Source organism: Rhinolophus sinicus, chromosome 2 (assembly GCF_057876585.1).
Source record: "Rhinolophus sinicus isolate RSI-liver-muscle chromosome 2, RSI-T2T, whole genome shotgun sequence".
NCBI classification, from domain to species: Eukaryota; Metazoa; Chordata; class Mammalia; order Chiroptera; family Rhinolophidae; genus Rhinolophus; species Rhinolophus sinicus.
Window position 1 is genome coordinate 140,515,576 of NC_142502.1, and position 23,465 is coordinate 140,539,040.

The following is a 23,465-nucleotide window of genomic DNA, read 5'->3' on the forward strand; positions in this document are numbered from 1 at the left end:
CTAAACACAGGCTGTTGGATAATTCTGCCTGGACAAGCCCCTTCGTCACCTTGGACTTCATCTTCCTCTTTATTCCATCTGCTGAAGCTGCCAGCCAGCCTCTTTCACCCCCCAGGCGTGTCTGGCTCCTGAGACCCCATCCTGGGCTAGTGCCCTGGGCTTCCTGGGGGCTTGCCAAGAAAGTCGAGTAGAACATGCACAGTGCTAAGGAGTGCCTCCAACTGAGAGCTCCCGTGCTGAACTGGGATTTACAGTCAGCATAACACATTGGGCCAAGTGATTACACTTAGATCGTTTTTAGTCATAATAATCTGCTTCCTGATCCTGTATATGGAAAGCCCTCCTTCTGGCTTACTGAAAGAAGTCAAGATGCAAGTTCACTGTGCCTCCTATATTAATCTGAGACCATTCAGAGAAGTAAAGGGGGATTCTGAAGTGAAGCCCAGGCCTCCTACTGGCTGTTCCAGGGCTATGATCATAATCAAAGCCTGTTGCTGCTTGATTCCAGAGTTTAAAATAGTGTTGGAAACCTCCTGGGGAAAAGAGCACCACCGTAACCTCCTGGCTAAGGAAGTAGTGTGTGCTGGCCAGAGCAGAAGGGGTAGCTAAGGCTCCCAAGTTCTATTCTGGACCTGTTGATTTGAGGTGTGACATTCAGCAATCTGAGATGATGTCCTGTAGCTCTGATGGTTTTCTCTTCTCTGCGCAGAGAGTGATGTGGCTGTGCTTGCAGGAAAAGAGACCAATACACTGGTCCCCTGTCCTCTAAGAAAGACTCACCATTAGATGTTCTTCCTTTCATTTGAATTTCAAGGCTCCTTTTAAAAATGCAGGCCCTTCCCTCCGCCACCACATACACACACAGAGTAAATATAGAAACCCAGCAATATTCACAGTTTACTTGAATTCATTTAATTAGAATTGCTTCCCTTTTAGCAGTGTGATTAGACCAGCTCTTTTAAGGAATGAGAACTTTGATAGTGTTTAGGAAAGGAAGGAGAGGTTTGTGTGGGGCACATCACCTTGGCTTTGGACAGCCAGAGAGTAACATGAGGGCAGCAGGTACCTGATGTGCTAGATGAGGAAGAACAAACTCACATCCCTGGAGAGCCAGGAATGTATTAGATGCTTTTCATATGTTTTCTTATTTAGTTACCATAATGCAAACCAATTAAGTATCTCCATTTTTGCACACGGGCAAGCTGAAAGTCAAAGAAGTTATGTAACTTGCCCAAGGTCAGACAGCAAATAAAAGGCTGAGCTAAGATTTAGTTCTCCTCAAGTATGTCCAATTCCAAAGCCCATGCTGTTTTCACAGAGCTCTTGTATCTCTGACAAGATTTAGCAAAGGAGGGTGGGCAAAATAAGAGAAGATGGGGAGATGCCCCCTTTCTCTACCTCACAGTTTTGCTTGTTGAGACCTGTTTAGCCAGAGCATCCTGTTTATAGCATACTACTAGGTTCTATATATAGAGATGCTGCAACAACATATGTGGGCTGTAGGAGAGGATTGAAAAAAGCCTTTGTTCTTTACCTCTAGGTCATCATTGCAGTGTAACCCACAAGTGTCAAAACGTCACTGGTAACTCTGGTTTATTGCTTAAGAGGCCCCGTCCTATCATCCAAATAAAATCTGTTGATGTATCCCAAGGAGTAAGCCATGATGGGGGCAGAGGTGAGGGTGTGGTGTGCCCTTACTGCATGTGCTGGAGCTGGTGGCACCTGTTATGTGACTATTGTAGTGAATTATTACTGAGTAAACAAGAGGTGTCTCTCTTTTGCTTTTCTAAGGGAGACCAGATGGCAGTGGGTGTTGGCCCAGATCCAGGGGAGCTTCGCCTCTGGTCTGGCAGAGGAGACAGCTTGAGAGTGTCAGGTGATGGAATAAGAAGAGATAGGACTGGTCTATCAATTGGTGTAATTTTAGGGGCACCAAGAATGTGTCCTGCCCCCTCAAAGACTTGCCTCAGCTATTTCCTATTGCTTGGAATTCCACAAGTGAAATTTCTTTCCTCTGGTTTAAGTCTTTGAGACCCTATTAAAAATGAAGGGACTCCAGGAAACGGTTTGATTATGATGCATCTTTGTCACGTGATTGAGAAGTGTGATTGAGTTTATGAGATTGGTTACTGAGAACTAGACTAAGGCAAGGGCCAGAGAGGAGGGGGCACTTTCCCCCCAGTCATAGGAACACAAGGGAGACACCACTGAGTTGGAGATAAAGGTCCCTAAAGAAACACTGTTTCCTTCATAGTTTTGTCTGAGAAAAAAAGTAGCAGCTGAAGGTAGTAGGGATAGAGGCTCTTGATCCCAAGGGGGGTGGGAGGTAGAGCGATTTTCCACCAGTGTACTGGGTGTGCAGGCACGGTATTGCCTGGAATAGCTGACAGAATGTAACAAGGAGCACAGCACCTTTGGGTCTGTGGTTTGCGGTGATGTCCTCAGACAGGACCGTCACAGATTTTAGGAAGCGTGAGGGAGCTTCGCAGAAATGATGTAAAATGGTGTCGTAAAAGAGACAACATGGGCAGGGCACTTCCTCAGTGGCCATTGGTCATAGACAACTTCCGGTCTTGATTTCCCAATGAGCTGTGCTGAGAATAGGGCTTTACCGGAAAGCAGAAATAAGCCATGTCAAAAGCAATGACAGAGCACTTGGGGTGTCCATACAAAGATCCAGTTCCCCCTTGTCCACTAACTTTGTGAAGCAAAAGTAGCTAATCCAGAGGCTGCCAGCATAGCACCTATAATTCAGATCTATAACATTTTTAGGCTGAATTCCTCCAAAGAGAGTGAGCCTTCCAAGTTCACTGTTCATTTTTTATTTTTTTCCTCCCCAGGCCAAATCAAATCTCAGTGCCTTCCCAGCTCCTTACAGTGGGGTTCATGTATGTTCTTCACCCTCAGACTTCAGCTTCTACCCGTCCACATTCTTATCCTAAGTCTAGAGCATTTCCTTTTGATCAGACCTTTGGTTTCATTTACGCCTCTGGAGTTCTTACTCATTTCTTCCCACACAGTTCCCTAGAGGGCTATCCTAGGAATTGACTCTACCCCTTACCTCCTAAATTTGGCAGGGTCTGGAACTTATTCCTTACTGAAATCAGCACAACTCTGTGGAGGTTTCTGGATGTTCTGCAGGCTCTTCTTTCCCCAATAGCCCCATACACAAAATCTAGTGAAGGAGCTGGATCTGTTCACCAAGATTTTGGAGCTAGTACCCCCCGGGGAGTCTCCTGGGCATGTGTCCTGTGCCCTGAGAGACAGCTCTGTCCACCAGTCTCTGCCTCCCCTCCGCGTCACCTTCGGCTTTTTCCTAAGAGGGTCAAGCTCTGTCCAGTCGCCCTGCCTGGATCCCCAGCCCTGTCCAGGACTACAGCTCTGCTGTCACACCCTCACCAGGGGCGTGGCCATTGCTTTCCAGCCTCTATTAGGCCAGGTCCCTTCTCTAATACTAAAGCCTTTTCTAGCATCTAGGCTTTGGTAGGTAGAGTCCTTCCTACTCAGGTACAGGTCTCCCAGTGTTGACCACCCTGAATCCTGCCCACTACTTTTTGGGCTAATTGGATATCATGCTGGTCTGTCCAGCTGCACTTCCGCAACAAGGCTCATAGCTTAGTCAGGGCCCTGTCCTGAATTTCATGTGAGTTCTCCAGCTGCCTGTACCTCAAAAAGAGCTTTAAATATGCATGTCTAAAGCTCCAAAAGGGAGATAGAGAATATAACATTTTCCAAACTTTTTAACTAGAGAACCATTTTTTTCTGAATTTCACAGAATGTGGAGTTTGGTGGAGCATAGTTTTGGAAAGTCTGAGCCTTTCTCCCAAAAGAATGGATATCAAATGGAGGAATTCCTGGTGAAGGTAATGTGACAATCAGTAAAAAAAATTCTTTGGGGGTAGGAAATCTTTCCTTGTGCTCTCCATTGAACATTGCCTGCTGAACAGCTCCCGTTTACGGTCTCTGCTGGCATGACACCATTATTGTGTGTCTGCATAAGGCCAGTTCTGACCTGGACGAGCTGTAAGGTGGGGAGGAGGTAGGGATTCTACGTTCTTTCTCCCACATCTGGATCCTCTTCCCTTTTCCTGCATTTGAAACAGGAAGTGGTGATGGGGTGATGCCATTATGGCCACAGACATCATGGCCACAGGTATGTGTCTTTACTGTCATGAGTAAGATCTTTAGCTTCTGAATCCAAGGAAGGAGGGCTTGTCTGAGGCTTCTTTCCCCCCATTTATCCTCTTCCAGGATTTCTCTAGCACTATCTTGGACTATTTATCTCAGCATCAGTCTAAGTCTCACTGGTAGTTTAGGATTTTGACTTTACATATGGGGATCAGTGCCAAGTGGGATGGAGCCCATTTTTATGGAAAGGGTGTGACGTTATACATTTTCTTTTTTTTCTTTTCTTTTTTATTTTATTGGGGAAGGGGAACAGGACTTTATTGGGGAACAGTGTGTACTTCCAGGACTTTTTTCCAAGTCAAATTGTTGTCCTTTCAATCTTAGCTGTGGAGGGTGCCGTTCAGCTTCAAGTTGTTGTCCTTTCAGTCTTAGCTGTGGAGGGCGCAGCTTAGCTCCAGGTCCAGTTGCTGTTGCTAGTTGCAGGGGGCGCAGCCCACCATCCCTTGCGGGAGTTGAACCAGCATCCTCGTGGTTGAGAGGACGCGCTCCAACCAACTGAGCCATCTAGGAGCTCAGTGGCAACTCAGCTCAAGGTGCCGTGTTCAATTTTTAGTTGCAGGGGGCGCTGCCCACCATCCCTTGCGGGACTCGAGGAATTGAACTGGCAACCTTGTGGTTGAGAGCCCACTGGCCCATGTGGGAATCAAACTGGTAGCCTTTGGAGTTAAGAGCATGGAGCTCTAACCGCCTGAGCCACCGGGCTGGCCTGTACATTTTCTACGTTATGAAATACCTCTTGTTTTATAGCTCCTGGGCAGTCCAGACTATAATAACTTTTTTTCAACCCTTCAGTGGAAATAAACTCATGCTCTGTGGCCAGGTTAATTTTGCAGGCGGAGAGTCATTTAAATCTGGTAGGGTGGGTCACCAAGTACCAGAAGCTCCGGCTGGCATAGGTGGTAACCAGAGAAGAAGCCAGTCACTTCCCTCTTTATGCCATTCCCAACCAGAACAGATTGGAAAAGACTACTTGAAGCAGATAGAAATCTCTAAGACTCTTGATTAAGAAATTACTAGGTCTCTTTGAGACTCTGAGGTATGTGTCTTTACTGTCATGAGTAAGATCTGTAGTTGGCTGATCTTTACTTAGTTGGCTGAGCTAATCATAAAACAAACTAGACAGGCTCAGCTTTGACCCTACCCTTAGGTATGATGTTCTTTGAACATCCAACAAGTAGCATCCTCCACCCACAAGCCCCACCCTAGGGGCCTTGGCCTATGGCACTGGTCCATTTCTGCCACTTCCTCTGAAAGACCATGGTTTTAACTATGAAAATCAGGGAGTGAGCTAACATACAGAAAGGTGGGAGGAGGGCTTGAAATGGGCATTTAGAGATCTTAAATAGAACCAATCAGATATTTGATTAGTCTATAGGCCCTTATAAGTATTAGTTGGCCTATGCCTATAACAACAGAAAGCCTATTTTCCCCTACTAGTCTTTCCCTAATAGGCTCCCTACATAAACACATTTCCTAAGATTCTGTTTTTAGCTCTCTTCTCTCCCTCCCTGGTGTCATTTATGCTTACGGTTTTCGCAACCACTAATATGTCAGAAACTCTTACATCTCTATCTCCAGTCTAAATTTCTCTTCAGAGTTTCTGACTCACAGTGGCCAAACACTGTTGACATCATAACCTGGATGCCTCTTAGGCATTTTAAACTCAACATATCCGAAACCAAATTATATTCTTTGTCAACCCATCCCCTTCTCCCCATTCTCGTATTCCTTCCTATTTCTATTCCTCCTTTGTTCTTTGACTTAGGAGCATCACCATCCAGGGTCATTAGTAAACTTGTTTCTACGTCACTATCTTATGAGGTGTGATCAAAAAATATGATGACTGTTTAAATAAAAATTTATGAGGAGAATTATTGCCATTAATTCTCCTCAGAATACTCCTCCTCACCTCCAACACACCCATCCCATCATTCTTACCACTTTCTAAAGCAGTTCTGGAAGTCCTCTTTCGTGAGTGTCTTTATTTGTGCTTTTGAGGCTGCCTCGATGTCCTGAAGCAATTCAAAACATTTTCCTTTCATGGTCCTTTTAACTTTGGGGAAGAGCCAAAAGTCACATGGTGACAGATCCGATGAATAAAGTGGATGAGGACACAATGTAATGTTTTTATTTGACACAAAATGACGTACCAGAAGCAATGTGTGACATGGAGTGTTGTCGTGATGGAGGATGAAACCGTTTGCCCATTTCTCAAGCTGTTTTTTATGCATGTCGTTTCTTTTCTTTTTTTAAAAAATTTTTTATTGGGGAATGTTGGGGAACTGTGTTGTTTTGCAGGACCCATCAGTTCCAAGTCCAGTTGCTGTTTTCAGTCTTTATTTGCAGGGGGCGCAGCCCACCATCCCATGCAGGAATTGAACCAGCAACCCTGTTGTTAAGAGCTCGTGCTCTAACCAACTGAGCCATCTGGCCGTCCCTGCACATCGTTTCTTAAACACTTGTAAAGACACTCACAAAAGAGGACTTCTAGAACTGCTTCAGAAAGTGGCAAGAATGATGGGATAAGTGAGTTGGAAGCGAGGGAGAATATTTTGAGGGGAATTAATGGCAATATGTCTTTTACTGTAATAATTTTTTAAAATTTAAACATTCACCATATTTTTTTTATTACATCCGTATACTATTACCCCACCAGAAATTTAATAGGCTCTGAGTATAATGTAAGATGTTAGGATGTGGGTGGGTGATTTCCTTCCATCTTTCTTCCCCTCTCTCCATTCTAGGTTGTGGTTCTTGTCTGCAAGGCATCTGTCGTTGAATTTCACAGAGCAATTAACAGATTGAAAATAAAAAACTTAAAGAACAATTAAAGGTTAAAGTGAGGTTCAGATTCTAAGTAAAATGGAAATTCTGGAAAGGAAGCATCCAAGTTCTAAAACCTTGGGAGAAAGCATCATGGAAGAGGTGATAGTTGACCAAGAATATCCTAGGTGGGATAGGGATTACATGACCCCTTTGGAAGCATGCGGCGTGGAGAAGGGATGGGGCATATGACCCTCAACTTGGTTCTTGGGCAAGAAGAGTAATTAGCACTTTCCCCGCTGCCTGCTTCTGTAAGTCACCACTGAACCTCATGCAGTTTGGTTCCTTTTAAAATGTTGTGAAGATTGAGTATCCTAGTGTTAGCTGAAACCATCCTTTCCCTTAAAATTTTGGCTCAGTGTGTCATTCTACAACTTGTAGAAAGTCTGATTCCTCCCAAATTTCTTCAAATTCCTAGAAGCTCATGTATTTATGGTCACTCTAATTTTGAGCTCTTGCTTTCACTAAATTAATTCAGATTATAGATGGTCTTACTGTCTCAAGCATGCTCTACCGATTTTCATCCACAGTGACCCAGATGTAGAACTCAGATATTTCCCAGTAAAAGCCTTTGTGCGTGTAGCAGACTTTATTAAAGGTTTGGGTAATGGAGAGTATATTACATTGTAGTAAAGCAAGCAACTCGAATTCTAATACTGTCTATTCCTGTCCCTTAAAGTACTTTTGCCCACCTTCCCATTAGGGATTCATCACTTATTCACATCACCCAGGTATAAGGCCTTGGTCTCTTATAATCTTATCTTTCTCCTCTCAGCAAACCTTCCTTGTTCTCTTGTCGCTAAGCACTCCAAATACTTCTTTCTCTGTTATACAAAGCATTTGAATTCTAACTTTCCCTCCCTAACTCACCTCTGTATGTCCACAGCCCACCTAAGTAAGGGCTCTGCTGAATAAAAAGTTCTCCACTTTTTTGGCCACACAAAGGATTTGTAGAATTTATGATGTGTTCTTTTACATTATCTTACCTCTTTGGAAAGCATTTCTTGTTTTCGATAGCATTTACTTCTTATTACCCCAGGAATGGTTTTGCTTTGAAGGAACTGTGGAGAGAATGTGAGAGGATGTTGCAGTTAAGGACATCAATGTAAATATACAACCTACATGCAACCTATTGTGGGCAATGAAAAAGCTAGTCCGAATGGAAAGAAGAATTCTTGTTTGGCAGCAGAGCTCAGAAAAGATTAGAAAGCCCAGAAACGGCCCTAAGTTACAATGGGAAAGAATAGTGTTTGGGACAAATGTCAACTATTAAAAAAAAAAAAGAAAGAAAAATATTTCTGTCACCTTCTAGCAAAATTAATTCTAAAACTAAAGTAATATGTATACTAGAAAATAGTTTTTTAAGCATGGCACCAAAGGTAGAAACTATAAAGGAAAAAGTGTGATGAGGTATCTAAAAAAAAAAAAATTACAACAAACACCATGAACAAGATAAAAAGTAGACGACAAACTGGTTACAAAGAGTTTTCAACATGTCTCTAATGTGCATAAAGCCCTACAAATCAATAGGAAAAAATAAAAATCACAAAAAGAAAATGGGCCAAAGTCATAGAAGAATAAATACAAATGACCAATAAAACATATAGAAAAGGGCTGTTTCACTTAGAATCCAGAAAACACAAATAGAAATAAGATACAATTTTTCAACTGTTAGATTGAGAAATATTAAAAAGAAGAAAATATTTATTGCTGGTGAGGGTTTGAGGATACAGGAACTCATACTCTGTAGCTGGGAATATAATTAATACAGTTTCTCTGAAGTTCAGTTTGGGAATATGTATCACATTTAAAGTGCACATGCTCTTAAAGCAGCAATTTGACTTCTAGGTATTTCTCCCAAGGGCAAGTGTGCAGAGATACATGTATGAGGATATTTGTTACTATAGAGTTTATAAAGCAGTCAAAATGGCCATCAATAGGGGATTGGTCATAAATTATGTTATGTCCATACAATGATAAATGAAATAGATCTATAATTATTGGTATGGAAAGATGGCTACAATATATACATGAAAAAATGTATAGCGTCTGAACCTGTTTTAGCTGAAAAAAATACATATGGCCATAGCTACGTGTATATATTTAAAAATTCATACAGCACATTGTAACATAAGTTATCTTTTCTAATTCAGAAAAAAAAGAACCACTTCAAAAAAATAGGAAATAGATTCCGACTTGAGGGTGGTGGGTACAGTTATTTGACTTTGGTGGACTAGGTAATGAATAGTGGTGATAAAAGCAGTGTTTGCGGAAGGTTTTGTAGTGTGAATGTGTGAAATGAATGAAGTGAAAAATGAGGTTAGAGAAATCAGTTAGGAAGCTATCTTGGGAGTTCAGGCCTGAAATAATGAGGCACAAACTGGGGTAAGTGGTGGGATTATAAGGAAAAGAATTAGTCTGAGGGACAGTCCATGGAAGTAAACACTGATTTGATAGTCTGTCAGGCAGGAAGAGGATAAAGAAGAAAGAGAAGCAAGTCACTGATAATGCAAAGGTGTCTGTGTACCCTGTGAAGTTGGAAAATGACTTGTCATGACGGAAATGGGGGTAACTGGAAAGGAGAACCACTCTTCTAGAAAGGGGAAACAAATTTGTTTCTTGGAGTTGAATTTGAAGGGCCAGAGGTACATCCAAAAGGAAATGTTTTGTAGGCTGAGGATTCCCACTTAGAGAGAAAGGTACTTCTAAACTAGAGGAAATAGGTAGAAGTGGGGATTCTCTAGACTTGAGATGCCTGAGGGAGGGGTGTTTATATTTTGGTTTTCTCTTTCCTGTTGGCAGCCTTGATGGACCTTGGAGTGGAGTGTGTGGCACTGGTCTCAGCTGGAACCTGAGAGGAGAGCCTGAGGAGAGGTAGGAGTGGGCAGTCATCGTCATAGAAAAACAACTGCCATGACATTACTTAGAAATCACTACCGTTTACAAAGGCCATTATATACGGTGACTTAGCTAACACAATCCTGTATGCTATGCGTTACCATTTTTCTGAGGCTCAAAGAGGAGAATTCGGACTCAAATTCTGGTATTCAGGCCTCAAATTCCATTTCTCAGTTCTTTACTATCCATGTCTTAGAGATGCATTTTCTAAGGAGGGAAAGACTAGAGCAAAAGCTGCAGCCTGGAGCTGGGGGTACCCACAGTTAAGAGGTGGGAGGAAGGAGAGTGCCAGGGAAGACACCATGTCACTCAGAGTCACTGCCTTGTCCCCTGGCCTTAGTAGGCCCTGACATTCCTCTAAACTAGAGAATGTTGGCTCTCTGTTGAATTCAAGGGGAAAAATAGTCCTAATCTGTCTGTAAATAGCTCGAGGTGTTTTGGAAATAAGACTGGCCGTTTTATTTACAGCAGAGTTAGTGTAGTGGCTTAGTGGTTTATTGAATTCTGGCTTCATTCTTTTGAAAGTAATACAGTAAAAGCATATTGACTTTGGCCCATGAGGGAAGGGCTTATCTGAATCAATCACATGAAAAAAACGTTTTTACGAAGTCATTAGGTTTGTTTACTTTTGGAATCACGTGGTAATTCACTTGTGTGTGTGTGCTTGCTAGCTGGTAGAGATCCTAAGAGGACCCACTTTAATGAGTAAAAAAATCAAAAGTCTCTTAAGTCACTTCAGTTTTCCAACTGACAATCGTATTTATGGTTTTAAATTATTTAGCTAACCCATTCTGATAGCATAAACACAAAAAGCAGTTATTTCTTGTTAGAAGTTCTTAACAGGGTCCACTTTAAAGAGGTTCTCAGGCAATTGCTAGACCAATGTCCACTAAGAATCCTACAAAGCATCCTTGCACCCCAGTGCTTGGAGCTTAGTGGGCAATCAGGAAGCAGTGGTTGAATGAATGAGTGAGTGAACAAGTGAGTGAGTGAAGGACTGAAGGAGCCTTTCTTCCTGAGGCTTGTTGAGCTGCGTGGAACAGTCTTCCCACAACCTCACACTACAGCTTGGCTGGGTGCTTTTGGGACTAGTCTTTCCTTCAGGTTTTGTAGCGGGGAGGGAGGAAATGCAGGCACCATGGGAAGTTTCTGCTCTGTGAGCTGATGACTTCACAGAGAAGGAACGTTTTCAAAACCAGTAAGCTAGTGTCACTTGAGTCCCAGTCACATGATCTTTCCTTCTAAAAAGATCAGGCTGCTGAGAAAGTCTCTGGAGCAAATGAGGAAGGCTCTGGAGGTAGGAGATTACCTACTGTGTTTCCCCGAAAATGAGACCTAATTGGAAAATAAGCCCTCACATGATTTTTCAGGATGACATCCCCTGAACATAAGCCCTAATGCGTCTTTTGGAGCAAAAATTAATATAAGACCCAGTCTTATTTTTGGGGAAACACGGTATTGGCAACCTGGATCTTACCCAGAGAGGGCAGCTACTTTCTAAGTCCTCTGTAGGAGGCTCTCCAACAACCACGCTTCCTCCTCAGTGTGTGGATTCTAAATCAGGCGCCCATCTGGCTCATTGCGGGCTCTTGCTTACCCAGCCTGGCCCTGCCCTTTGGCCGTGTGCCATTGGCGATTTTTGGTCCTGCTGGAAATTATACCTTCTAAGAAGGTTAAGAAAACTGGGAGGTTCTGGATGTGGCTCCAGAAAGACTGGGACCTGTCACCTGGCCCTGCCCTGTTTCCTGGCATGCATGCCCAGCCACCTTTGTACTTTTAGCACAGTCTTCCAAGCCCGTAATTCTGCCTAGAAGGACTGGCTTCTTCAGAGGGACTGTGGGAGCAGGCGTGGCCGTGCTACGGAAGGTGCTCCGGACGCCAGTCTCCATCTCCTGTGTTAGGAGAATTAGTGATCTCATGCGGATGGTCTGGTGCTTACATTGGGGTGGTTGGGGGACTGGAGAGTCTTCATATCATGAAAGGATCTACCACTGGGTTTCTTTAAGAGTTGAACCTAATTTTCAAAATAAAATTTGATTTTCATGCTGTAAGTAATGTGCAGTTATTCACATCAGAAAAAAACTTCTGACACTTTCCAGGCAAACCTCCTTGTTTGAGAAAAGAGTAAACTTTGGGAGGTCCAGCAAGGGCAAAGCCATGCTGTATGAGGAGGTGACACTCAGAGTCTGTGAAAGAAATTGAAGCAGAGGGGAATAGACACTGCGTGAGAGGAAGTCTCAGTCCCACCTGGAAGAGCATTTCTATTTCTTGAGGGCATTTTTCAGGTGAGGGAGGGAAAAAATGCATGCATTCCTTCCCCCAGGATACCCTGCTTATATCCCTCAGATGGAGTAAGTCCTGCCTCGCTCGCTTTTACCTTAGTCCTTTCAGACTGAACCCAGACGACATGGTACTTGAGTACTTGAGACTTTGCAAGGCACATTTAGGGAAGTGAAAACCTAAATTATTGGATATGAATGACTGAATGCAACTTTATTATATCCAATGTGTTAAAAAAAAAAGACTAATATTCAGTTAACAAAATGTCAGTGGAGGCTTTTTGGGGTGGGATCGGGCTGATTTAATTAGCCAGTTTGATTTGCAGTCAGAAGTATCTGAACTATAATAGGTGCTTGTAAAGTCCATTCATTCATTTATCAAAAATTTATTAACTGCAGAGAGTTCTATGATAACTTGAGATAAAGTGATAGGATATGGCAACTATAGACTTAACTGTGGGAGGTCAGAGAGAGGAGAGATTGTTTCTAGCTTTTGGATCTAGAGAATCAGGGAAGTTAAAGAACACTTTGTTTAATCTTGCTTTTTACTCTAGTCAGAGGTAGTGTTGATACAAAGGAAAATCTGTTCTCATTCCTATTAAAAATTATTCTCATTTATATTATTAAAACTGAATTAATAGCAACACAATATATTCCTTTTCACTGTGCTTTTTTGCTAATCTCTAAAGAAATTTTCAAAAGAGCAGACCTTTGGGAAATAAGGCCAGTCCACTCTCTTCTACTAGACAGAACCTTTGCAGCTAGCGCCTGGAGGGAGGGGATGGACCAGGCAGGGAGGCCACTCTTTCAAGAAGCTCGTCTGTGAAGTGAGGAGAGTTGATGAAGGAGCGACACAAGATCTAGGGAGGGTTATTTATTTTTTGAGACCCGAGCATGTCCTTGTGTTGTGGAGAAAGAGCTAGTAAAGAGGGAGAAGGTGAAGACTGAAAGAAATAAAAATTATTGATCATGTCACCTGGGGAGAAGGGGCTACTGAGCACCGGTGCAGAGATTCAACTTGAACTGAACAAAGGACGAGGCTACCAGTAAGGTGACTCCGTCACCACTATCACTGCCATCATTGATTACTTTCCTACATTTGCTAGCACTCTGTTGAGCATTTTTAAGTCTCATTTGATGGTGGCAAGGGATATGATGGGGCAGAGGAATTTTGTAAGATTTTAGGGAGACAGAAAGTTGGAGTTTCCTTCTGTTGGGTTTTGTTTTCTCTAGGCAGGAGTTGAGGTTATCTGATAAGAGCAGGGAATAGTGGGGACAGTGGCCTGGTTTTTAAAAACGTGTGCCAATGGCGCTAATCTGTGGACATGTAGCTGAGCAGTGCTGAAGACCCAGCTAATGTTGGAGATGATGACTTTCTAGAGGAAGCAGCTCTCATGACAGTGGTTGCTTTAGCAGCACTTAGCAACTAAGGGGTTAAAGCAGAGGGCATTCTATCCTATAGGAGCTGTGTTTTGTGGGGCAAATGGTAAACTTGGAGGGAGGGGCGTCTAGGATATTGGTAACAGTGGTTGTCATCTAGTTGGCTAGAGAGACGAGTGAGTCCAGGAGAGGATGGATAGGCAGCAGTGTGCTGGGGAGCGCGTATCAGGGACTGAACGTCTCAATGCTGTTGAAGAACAGAAGCTATAGAAGTACAGACAAGGAGAGGTAGAAATATAGGCGGACATAACGGCTGCACTAGTCTGCATTCCCACCATGTATGAGGGTTCCTTTGTCTCCACAGCCTCTCCAACATTTGTTACTATTTGTCTTGTTGATGATAGCCATTCTGGGGTGAGGTGATATCTCATTGTGGTTTTGATTTGCATTTCTCTGATGATTAGTGATGTTGAGCATTTTTTCATATGTCTATTTGCCATCTGTATGTCCTCTTTGGAGAAATGTCTCTTCAAGTCCTCTGCCCATTTTTCAATTGGGTTGTTTGTTTTTTTGTTGTTGAGTTGCATGAGTTCCTTGTATATTCTGGATACTAGCCCCTTATCGGAGGCACTGTTTGCAAAAATCTTCTCCCATTCAGTTGGATTTAATAAAATTTAAAAAAAGTATCAGATGGGATAAAGTGAAAAAAAAAAAGAAATATAGGCGGACATAGGAGGTCACGACAGGCAAGGGTCTGACTGGAGTGGAAAGGCAGACTCTGATCAGGTGGCCCGTGTCCTTGGTGACCAAGAGGTCAGTCATTGACAGCAATGAGGAGGAGTGCAGTTGCTTGGTACAGGCCTCAGCAAAGGAAGGATTTTTTTTGGTAAGATTGTAGGAATAATGGCTTTGTTTCTCCTCTTGGTACCACTGGTTACTGCTGAATGATGTTATGGCAGAACCTTCATTGCCCAGAAACCAAGTTCCGCAAGGAGTGTCAGGTTTCAGCTGGGGAGAAGGAGGCCAGAACCATCTTTTAGGCCTGCTTTCTGTACTGCCTGCGCAAATACCATGGAGGTCTCATAGTTGCGGGAGGACGGGAGGGGAGTTCTGGCCAAGTGGGAGGACCTCCACAAAGCACTCGGCCTTCACGCAGAGTTTGCAGGAACAGGGACTAAGTACTCTTGCAGGCAAAACCCCATTTGGCCATTAGGGTTTTTTTGAACTGTTCAGGATCAGGTTGGGCCAGTGCTAATCTTCTGTGAGAGGCTGAAGGGAAACTTTGTAAAGGTTCCCTGCTTAAAATTCTAGGAGTCATGGACTCTTGAGCCTTTCTATTTCTGTGGTGTCTGGAATTTTTTACCTCCACGTACGGTAACAGTAAATAATGCCCTAAGGCCCACATAGTTTGAAAGAGTCTGAAAACACTCAGATTATTGTTTATAAAAATGTTTTTGGATTTTCAGTGATTCAGGATTCCTTTGACATTGTTAGTACATGACTCCAACCATTTAAGAAAGAAGCCTCCAAACAGCTGAAAACAAAATCTTGACAATTCTTTTTGCTCCTTCTTCACTTGATCCATTTACACTACCGCCTGGCTATACAACCAGATGTGAGGAGCTCAGAAAACGATTGCCTCATCCGCCATTTACCACAGGGACCTAAACAAGGTTGTGCGGCCCCCAGCAGAGAGGCTGCATGTCTCAGAGCTCCGGGGGCCGTTCCCATGGTGGTACTTTCTAAATCGTTTGTAACTGGTTTTGCCACCTAAAAATGAGAGCTTCTGTCTGGGTAAAGTCATTGTAAACAAAGTTGGAAGACAACCAAGAGGCTGGAAGACAACCAAGAGGCTGGGAGACAACTTTTGCAATACGTGTAAAAGACAATGGATTAAATTAACATCTATAATCTAGAAAGGCACTTGCCACCATCTTTCCACACGGCCATAATGGTGCGCATGAATGTCCTGGCCGATGTTCTCAGGAGCATCAGCAATGCCGAGAAGAGAGGCAAACGCCAGTTCTCATTAGGCCGTGCTCCAAGGTCATTGTCCGGTTTCTAACTGTGATGATGAAGCATGGTGACATTGGTGAATGTGAAATCATTGATGATCTGGGAAAATTGTTGTGAACCTCACGGGCAGGTTAAACAAGTGTGGAGTGATCAGCCCCAGATTTGATGTGCAACTCAGAGGTCTAGAAAAATGGCAGAACAACCTGCTCCCGTCCCGCCAATTTGGTTTCATTGTACTGACAACCTCAGTGGGCATCAGGGACCATGAAGAAGCAAGACGAAAACACACAGGAGGGAAAATCCTGGGGTTCTTTTTTCTAGGGATGTAATACATACATGCAAATAAAAATTCCTCAATGGAAAAAAAATCTATAAAGGGTTCCTGTAAATCAGTAAGGAAAAGACAACAAACCCAATAGAAAATGAGCAAAGAATACAAATAATAATGAAACATCAACTTTCATCTTCGTTTATGTAAGATAAAAGATTTATTCCTCATCCTCACCTTCTTATTCTCTTTATTTAATCTGGTATTATAAATCTTAACCTCTGACAAGAGTTTAGGGACCTTTCACTACCCCCCCTTCTCAGGAACTAAAAGGATTCCTGAGGGAGGCTAGTGGGCCATGAAGTCTGCTGTTGCACTTTTTGGTGTGATGAACAGAGGAATTCAAAGCTCAGCACTCTCCCTTCCTAGGATTTGCTCCTTTTTAGTAGTATTCACAGCCTTGCAGAGCCTCTCTGCCTCCAGCCTCTGATGCAGTGGCAGGGGCTGGAGCGTCCTATGCTTGGGAGGTCTTGCTTGCTCTTTCCCCTTGGAAAGGGACTGGAATTACTTGAGTGGCCCAGGAAGGCAAGACGTAGAGCCGGCCTGGGTCTTGGGAGGAAACCCGCTCCTTGCACTTGACCTTGCCTTTCCTTTGGAGAAGCCTCTTAGCTGCTTTAAACTTGGTCTCAGGCCCCATCAACCTAGATGAAAGGAGTCATTGAAGCTAACTAGTTTTGCCTATTTCACTGGGGTTTGAGGCTCCAGACCGCCAGCCTGGAAACAACAGGAATCTCATCACAGGGCAGCACAAGAACATAAACATTGTCTTTGAAAGGCAGGTAACACCTTTGGGACAGAAATACTGCTTTCCTTAATCACATCCTTAGTGTCAGTGGGCCCTAGTACAGGTATATGTGAATTGTTTTGGACTTGAAACATAGGCTTTTCTCTGAGCTGGAAAGTTTACATTGAGTAATGTAGGCATACCTCATTTTATTGTGCTTCGCTTTGTTGAGTTTTTCAGACAGTTGTATTTTCATCAACATTGAGGCGAGACCCTTCACCACCAAAAAAATGATGATTTACTGAAGGCTCAGATGATGGTAGCACTTTTAGCGTAAAGTCCTTTTAAATTAAGGTATGTGCTTTGTTTTTTAGACATAATACTATTGCACATTTAATAGACTACAGTGTAGTGTAAACACAACTTGTGTGTGCACTGGAAAACCAAAAAATTTGTGTGACTCACTTTATTGAGGAATTCTGGAACCAAACCTACACTATCTCCAAGGTATGCCTGTAGAAACTTATCTAAAACTAAAACTGACTGCAGCTAGTTCTGTTCTAAAGAGGGGTGGCATAATTCATATTTGTAGGGGAAAGAATCATTAAATTTGCTTCATCACTACAGAATGGTGACAGTGAGAGAGTGAAAGTTCCAAACTTCGTTTTGTTCCTCAGTGCTAGTCAGCGGTGGAACCTGGAATGGATGGTTCATAATGGGGCTGACACCAGCTGTGGGTCCTTGGACATCAGTGGAAGGAGGATGGAGAGCTAAGCTCCTCTGAATAATATTAGGGGAACTTAGTTTCCTGAGGGAAGGACAGACCCCTCCCAAATGTGAGAAGCGTCTAGAGAGGGTGAAGGTGCCAAGTAGCATGGTAATATAAAACCCCTCTGTCTCTCCATAACTTCAGGAAAGTCTGATGTTTTGAGTAAGTTTGTGTGTGTATTTTTTCTTTTTGGTAAAGCATGGGAAAAGGGAGTTGAGTCCTACATCTGGGACAGCTCAGAGCAGAGAGAGGAGACCAGCCTTAGAAGATGAAATGTGAGTGAGATCACAAGTCCAGAAGGAGATGGAGTCAGAGGCAAAAGGGACTGTTAAGAGCATTAGCTGTCGGGGATTTGTAGAAATTGTGGGAGGGTCATGGGACTTACCTTAGAATTTGGGATAGGGGGATCTAGGCAGATGCCCGAGCGCAGGGTTGTTGCAGCTGACACCTGATTGTGATAGTGCTATGCAACTCAGTACATTTGACAGTGATGCCCCCCACCCCCTCAAGGACCCTCTTGTGGAGGTCTATTTGTTGGATGCTCCAGGAACTATCCTGATATTCCTCTTTCTGCCCAATGAAAGCAATTTTCACTTCAGACCCCAAAAGGAAGCAGAACTTTCCAACACAGGGCTCGTTATTCCCTTCTCTCCCTGTAATTTACACAGGTCCTGAGGAGACTGGTCAGAGTCAGAGAGCTGCAGCCTGTTCAGCCACACTAGCGCGGAGTAGGACACATCACTTGGGAGTGACGAGAAGTAGGAAAAGTCTGCCACAAAGACTTAGGACTTGAATACTGCTCTGAGCAAGGACCTAAAAAAGGGTGCCCGAAAGCCAGAAGCCAAAGTCCCCAAGCAGCCGAAGTGGGACCAGGGCAAATGTAGCCAGTGCCACACTGTACAAGTGTTGTTGCTCATTCCTTGGGGAGGAAGAACCTATTGTGTAGTCTTAACATCCACTGGAGCTGCGAAGTTTGAGGACAGTGGAGATGAGCGGGCTTTGACTGCCGAGCACGCTTCTCCCTTCTTAGGTCAGAGTCCCTGGGTTTTCCTTTGGGGGACCCCTCTGTCCCTGTTCTCAGACAGGATCCCTTGGCTCTAGATGGAGGACACATATGCCAGTCAGAGAACAGCAGTTGGCATGGGCATGGTCTCAAATCTAGGCCAGTCATGACTCTGGACTTTTGTTGGAACTATTAAGCACTGAACTCTCATTTCTTTTCCAACTGGGTTGCCAAGCTTATAGAATGTACATAGCCCTAAGGCTGCTGTAACCAACTTCCCACCCCAAGGGGAATGTGAAGCCAACTCATGAAAGCTGAGCTGTGAGGTGGAGAGAAACGGAGACTAGAGGACATCTTCTCAGCAACTGCATCTAACCATGCCTTACACTAGTCTAACCCTGAGCATTTCATTTACATGGGCCTGGGCTTTCCTTCCCCCCCACCCCTTTGAAAGTTTGATTTGGATTTTTGTCACCTGCAGCCAGTAGAGTCTTTATTCACGTTATGAATTGTATGCAATTCTCATTACAAAGTGTGGTTCGGTCTTTCTCAACAGGTCCTTTTGTCTTAAAGTGCTGAATTGTAAGTTTGCTGTAAGAATCAAATGAGACTGGCATATAAAGAACCTAGCATTATCCTCTGTACATAGAAGAAATCTAGTAAATATTAACTACAGGGAGGACGGGAAGTGAAGGAAGGTGGGGTGCTGAATTAAAAAAAACCCTTAGATCATATCAGGTCCCGCTATCCTGCATGTCCCAACACCCTGAGTTTTTCCCTCTTGACCCTTTGTCATGGTTTGTAATGATGATAAGCTTATGCAGTATTTTGATCATCTCCCTCACTGACCTGGCAGTTGCATGAGCGCTGTGATTTTTCCTCACTGTTATAGCCCCAGCAGCTAGTCCAGTGTGTGGCATTCAGCAAACATGTACTGATGGAATTGTCACACGTAGTTACCCAAATTGGACTGACCCTCCTTGATTATTGGGGTTAGGATTGCGGCAGAATTGGCACTCAGGGAGAGCTATTCCCGTCCCCTCTGTATCTCCCACACTGCCTACACCCCCAACACACACAGAATTTGGTCTTAATGAGATAATTTTGATTTGGTTGTTAAACCTTTCACAAAACCTCTAGTCCTTATATTTTTATTGGATCGTTGTAGTGTGGTGGTTGGCCTAATCTGTGGAAAGCCTTGTAGGGGAGCCGGTCAGGTCTCTGTGGGTAACAAGCAGTCTTCCTTGCTCCTCTGTCTTTATAAAATCATGTATTAACTGGGATAGTCCCCCTTTACTCAGGCTTGCTCAGGGATGTGTTGGAGGCTCTGGGAAGGCCTAGAAGCTGATGAGAGAAAGGTCCTGGATGCTGGAGACTTCACTGTCAAGCAAGAAACAAAAGCAATGAAAGGTGGCCCCGGGAGGGGGTGCTGAGCTGAAGCTCACTCCTTCAGCCCTCGCCTGGGCCCAGCAGGAGCTCCAAGACCCCCCCCCCCCCAGCTGGGGCTGCAGTTCACCCCTTCCCCCAGCCGGCTTTCCCTGAGGTGGGGAGAATGTTTCCCAGGGCTCATGTGACTTCCACTGGCAAGTGACGATTACAGACGGTTACCAGTCAGTAAAACTGCCAAAGGCTTTGTGCTGTAATAATCCTTTTCCTGTTTAAAACTCTGGGGATTTTCTACTGTTGCCAATAGTTTTTCAAGTCAGGAATTACGGTGTGGATTATGTAATGGCTGGGTATTAAAAATAGAAAAGACCAGAGTTTGCATCTATTTTAACCAAATCAAAACAGAGCAAAAGGAGGGGAAAGGAGGAGAGGGAGAGGCCAGAGGAGGAGGGAAAAAGATTACGTGACCAGAAGCAGTGAGAACAAATCATGTGACTGGACAATCCAGCCCACAATTTACTCTGCCCTTTTCCTGCCATTCTTGGCCCAAGGTGCTACACCTCCCTTCCTCCGCCTTCTGGGGGGGAGAAGGGAGCCTACAGAGAATTCAGAGGACTTAAGACCCTCGAGGCTATTCCTCAGCTCAGCCTTGGAGTGTTTGCCTGCTTCTGACTGGCAAAATGGCTAAGAGAGGAAAGGGACTGAATTTGACATCCTGCCCGCACCCCTCCAAGTCCAGGACTCCTCTGTCTTGATTTCTGTGGTCTTGGTGCTCTGCTTGTTTCTCTTGTTGCGGTGGTAGAGTCCAGGGTTGCTTCCACCTCTCCCTCTTCCCACTGGATTGCCACCTCTAAGCCCCTCATCTATGAATTCCAGGGCTATCATTGGTTTGTGTGACTTCTCACTAATCTCCACCCCCCACTCTGAGTTAAAAGATCTTTGTGTTTTTCTAGAGACCTATTGAGTAACTTTAAGGACCTGCTAATGGTGAAATTTTAGGTGTCAGGTGAGTCTGGAGCAGGGGGGATATTTTTGGAAGGAGGACTTGTAAGGGCTGATTGCTCACATCGAAATACACCAGGTTTCCTACTATGTTCCCCCCCCCCTCCCGAATACGGAGGCACTCACAGAGGGAGGTTTTGAGTTAACTTACACCCCTGAGTCTACAAGGACCACCAAACATTTGGTATGGCTCAGATTTTAATTCTTCCAATCCACTGTGTCCATTGATGCACTTGAACATGTCTGGTCAAGTGTCCTGGCTTCTATTATGGTCAGTGTCATTGCAGCATCAGTTTTTTGTTATCTGGACAGGCTGGCCATTCCACACCAGGTCGTCAGCAGAAGTTGGAGGTCACAGTGAGTATCTGCCCTCCACATCCCATCCCACCCCTGAAGCTTTGAAGCAAGGTAAGGAGTCCACTGAAATACCTATCTTACGGGCTGCTAGGGGCCTGAGTCAATCCAGGACTAAAATCATTAGCAAGGTCCACAAATGAACCCTTTTCCCCTAAACTCAACTCTCTGTTACATTCTCTTCCCACTCTTACCCCCCATGGATAGGACCATAAGGAGACATCACAGCTTGAGCACAGCAATGGTGGGTACATTAGTCACCCTCATCCTTTTCCTGAAGAAGCTTGATCACTCTTATCATTAAAATACTTAATGGAATCCCCCCTCCCAATGCACACACGCACATGCACACAGCCACACACCTTTTAGTGGGGGTGCTTCTAGGTCTGTTGCTTGAGATAACTGGTGGTCTCATGCTCATATGGACAGAGTAACATATTTAAATAGATTTAATTTTTATTGACCCAACTGCATTGACAAATTTGAGACAGTAATGCTTATACGCGTATATGTGGGACATTCATTTGGACCACAGACAGTGTAAGACATAAATGGTAGCTGTCTTACATTAACTCTCCTGCCAAGGCTCAGTGTAGACAACTCTCCCTTTACTGCACATATCACCACACCTGTGGGACCTCTTCTCTGTTTCATTTTGGCAGCAGACTCAGAAGTGCGCTTGGGGAATGGGCCGAGATAGGCATAGGGTTAGGCCTCAGGACTCCACCTATTTGCTGCAACTCCCTCTGGCTGGAAGTCCCGGCAGTGGGAGTAGGGAGAAGGTGGGACGCGGGGAGAGTTGGTATGGCACCTGAGGTGACTCCAGCCACACCTGGAGCTACTCTTTGTCTTCCAACAGAAGATGAAGGGCAGGGTGGGGAGGCAGGGAGCCGCAAGAAGAGGAGAGGAGGAAGGAAAGAGGGAGGAATGAGGAGGAGGGGTAGGAGGAGAGGAGGCAAGGGAGGAGGGGATTGCAGGCTGAGCCTGGGGCTGAGCAAAGCCAGATTGACGGGGAGGCTTGTGTGTCTGCCCCCCGGGACTGATAGGCTGGGCAGGATCTGGTGTTTGAGGCCAAGTCTTGGAGAAGCAAGTGGGGGCTGTCTTGGCAGCCTGGTACAGCCTTGGGGTAATGATTGCAGGCCACCAGGATGCTAAACAAGGGGCAGTGCCAGCCCCTGCTCTGTACTCTCAGCACCCTCTTCCTTCCAACCAGATGGGCCCAGGCTCCAAAGACCCCTCCATCTCCTTAGTGACAAGAGGCAAGTGAAGAAGGAACTCACTAGCACTTACCGTGCTGAGTGGTTCGCACTTTAAGAGGAGACCCCAGAATATTACTTCTGCTACCACTAGAAGTATTACTAAGACTAGTACTTCTCTAGTCAATTTTGGTAATTTTGAATTTTTTTCAAAAATGTGAAAAAAGTGAAAAAAAAGTTTTAAAAATTGCTAGCATAAAATTTTTGTAGTCTTCTCTTGTTTTTACATCTCTACTGTATTTTATCTTCCCTTTTTCATTCCCAGTATCCCTTATTTAATGCTTCATGCCCTTTCTATGATTAGTTTTGTTAGAGGTCGATTTTATTTTCTAAGAACTAGCTTTTGTGTTATCTTTATTTGTCTTGTATTTCATTTATTTTAATCATTTTAAAACTTGTTTTATAACTGAAAAGTAATACAAGGGGAGGGGGAGGGGGGTCTCCCCCCCCCCATCAAAGGGTCACTTTCTCTTACAAATTATTATAAAATGACTAGTTACCCAAAAGACTGGACAAAGGATTAAAAAAAAAGAAATCTAGGGGCGGCCGGATGGCTCAGTTGATTAGAATGCAAGCTCTTAACAGCAAGGTTGTGGGTTCAGTTCCCACATAAGATGGTGGGCTGCGCCCCCTGCAACTAACATTGAAAATGGTGACTGGACTTGGAGCTGAGCTGCGCCCTCCACAACTAGATTGAAGGACGACTTGCCTTGGAGCTGATGGGCCCTGGAGAAACACACTGTTCCCCAATATTCCCCAATTAAAAAAAAAAATCTATGTGGCTTATAAACATAGGAAAAGACCTTAATTACACATAAAATAATGCATCTTTAATGGTGGACCTCCAGGCTTGAGTGGGAAAGAGAGGTATCTTCGAGTTAGTAGAGGGAACCCTGGACTCCAAGTCCTAGGCTGCCGCTCCCAACTTGACTTTTATTGACGGCTGTTAGGTAAGGCACAGACCTCCCCTGTAAACTGTGACTGGTAAAAACATGATCCACCTGCCTTACGTCGTTGGTGCTTGTGTCACATCAATACGGAATGTGAGGGCGATAAAGC

General features: G+C 44.1%; 1 protein-coding gene and 1 pseudogene across 5 annotated transcripts in view; both read left to right on the plus strand.

Moving 5' to 3' along the window:
* ASPRV1 (aspartic peptidase retroviral like 1) overlaps positions 1-23,465 on the plus strand; it is a 91,082-nt gene that overhangs the window by 25,886 nt on the left and 41,731 nt on the right. Inside the window, exons 1-2 of one of the 4 annotated variants that reach the window (XM_074332114.2) lie at positions 3,799-3,863; positions 9,814-9,885. The exons of 1 other annotated variant lie outside the window; for it this stretch is intronic. The gene's annotated coding sequence lies outside the window, so the exon portion shown is untranslated. Of the gene's footprint in view, positions 1-3,774; positions 3,864-9,813; positions 9,886-23,465 lie in introns of those variants that run through there. 2 more of the 4 variants (XM_088796111.1, XM_019718566.3) reach the window with 2 other exon arrangements.
* Positions 3,804-21,102, plus strand: LOC141571560 (small ribosomal subunit protein uS8 pseudogene; annotated as a pseudogene). Its single transcript, XR_016020442.1, has 3 exons — positions 3,804-3,863; positions 9,814-9,885; positions 15,035-21,102. The product of XR_016020442.1 is annotated as a small ribosomal subunit protein uS8 pseudogene (transcript).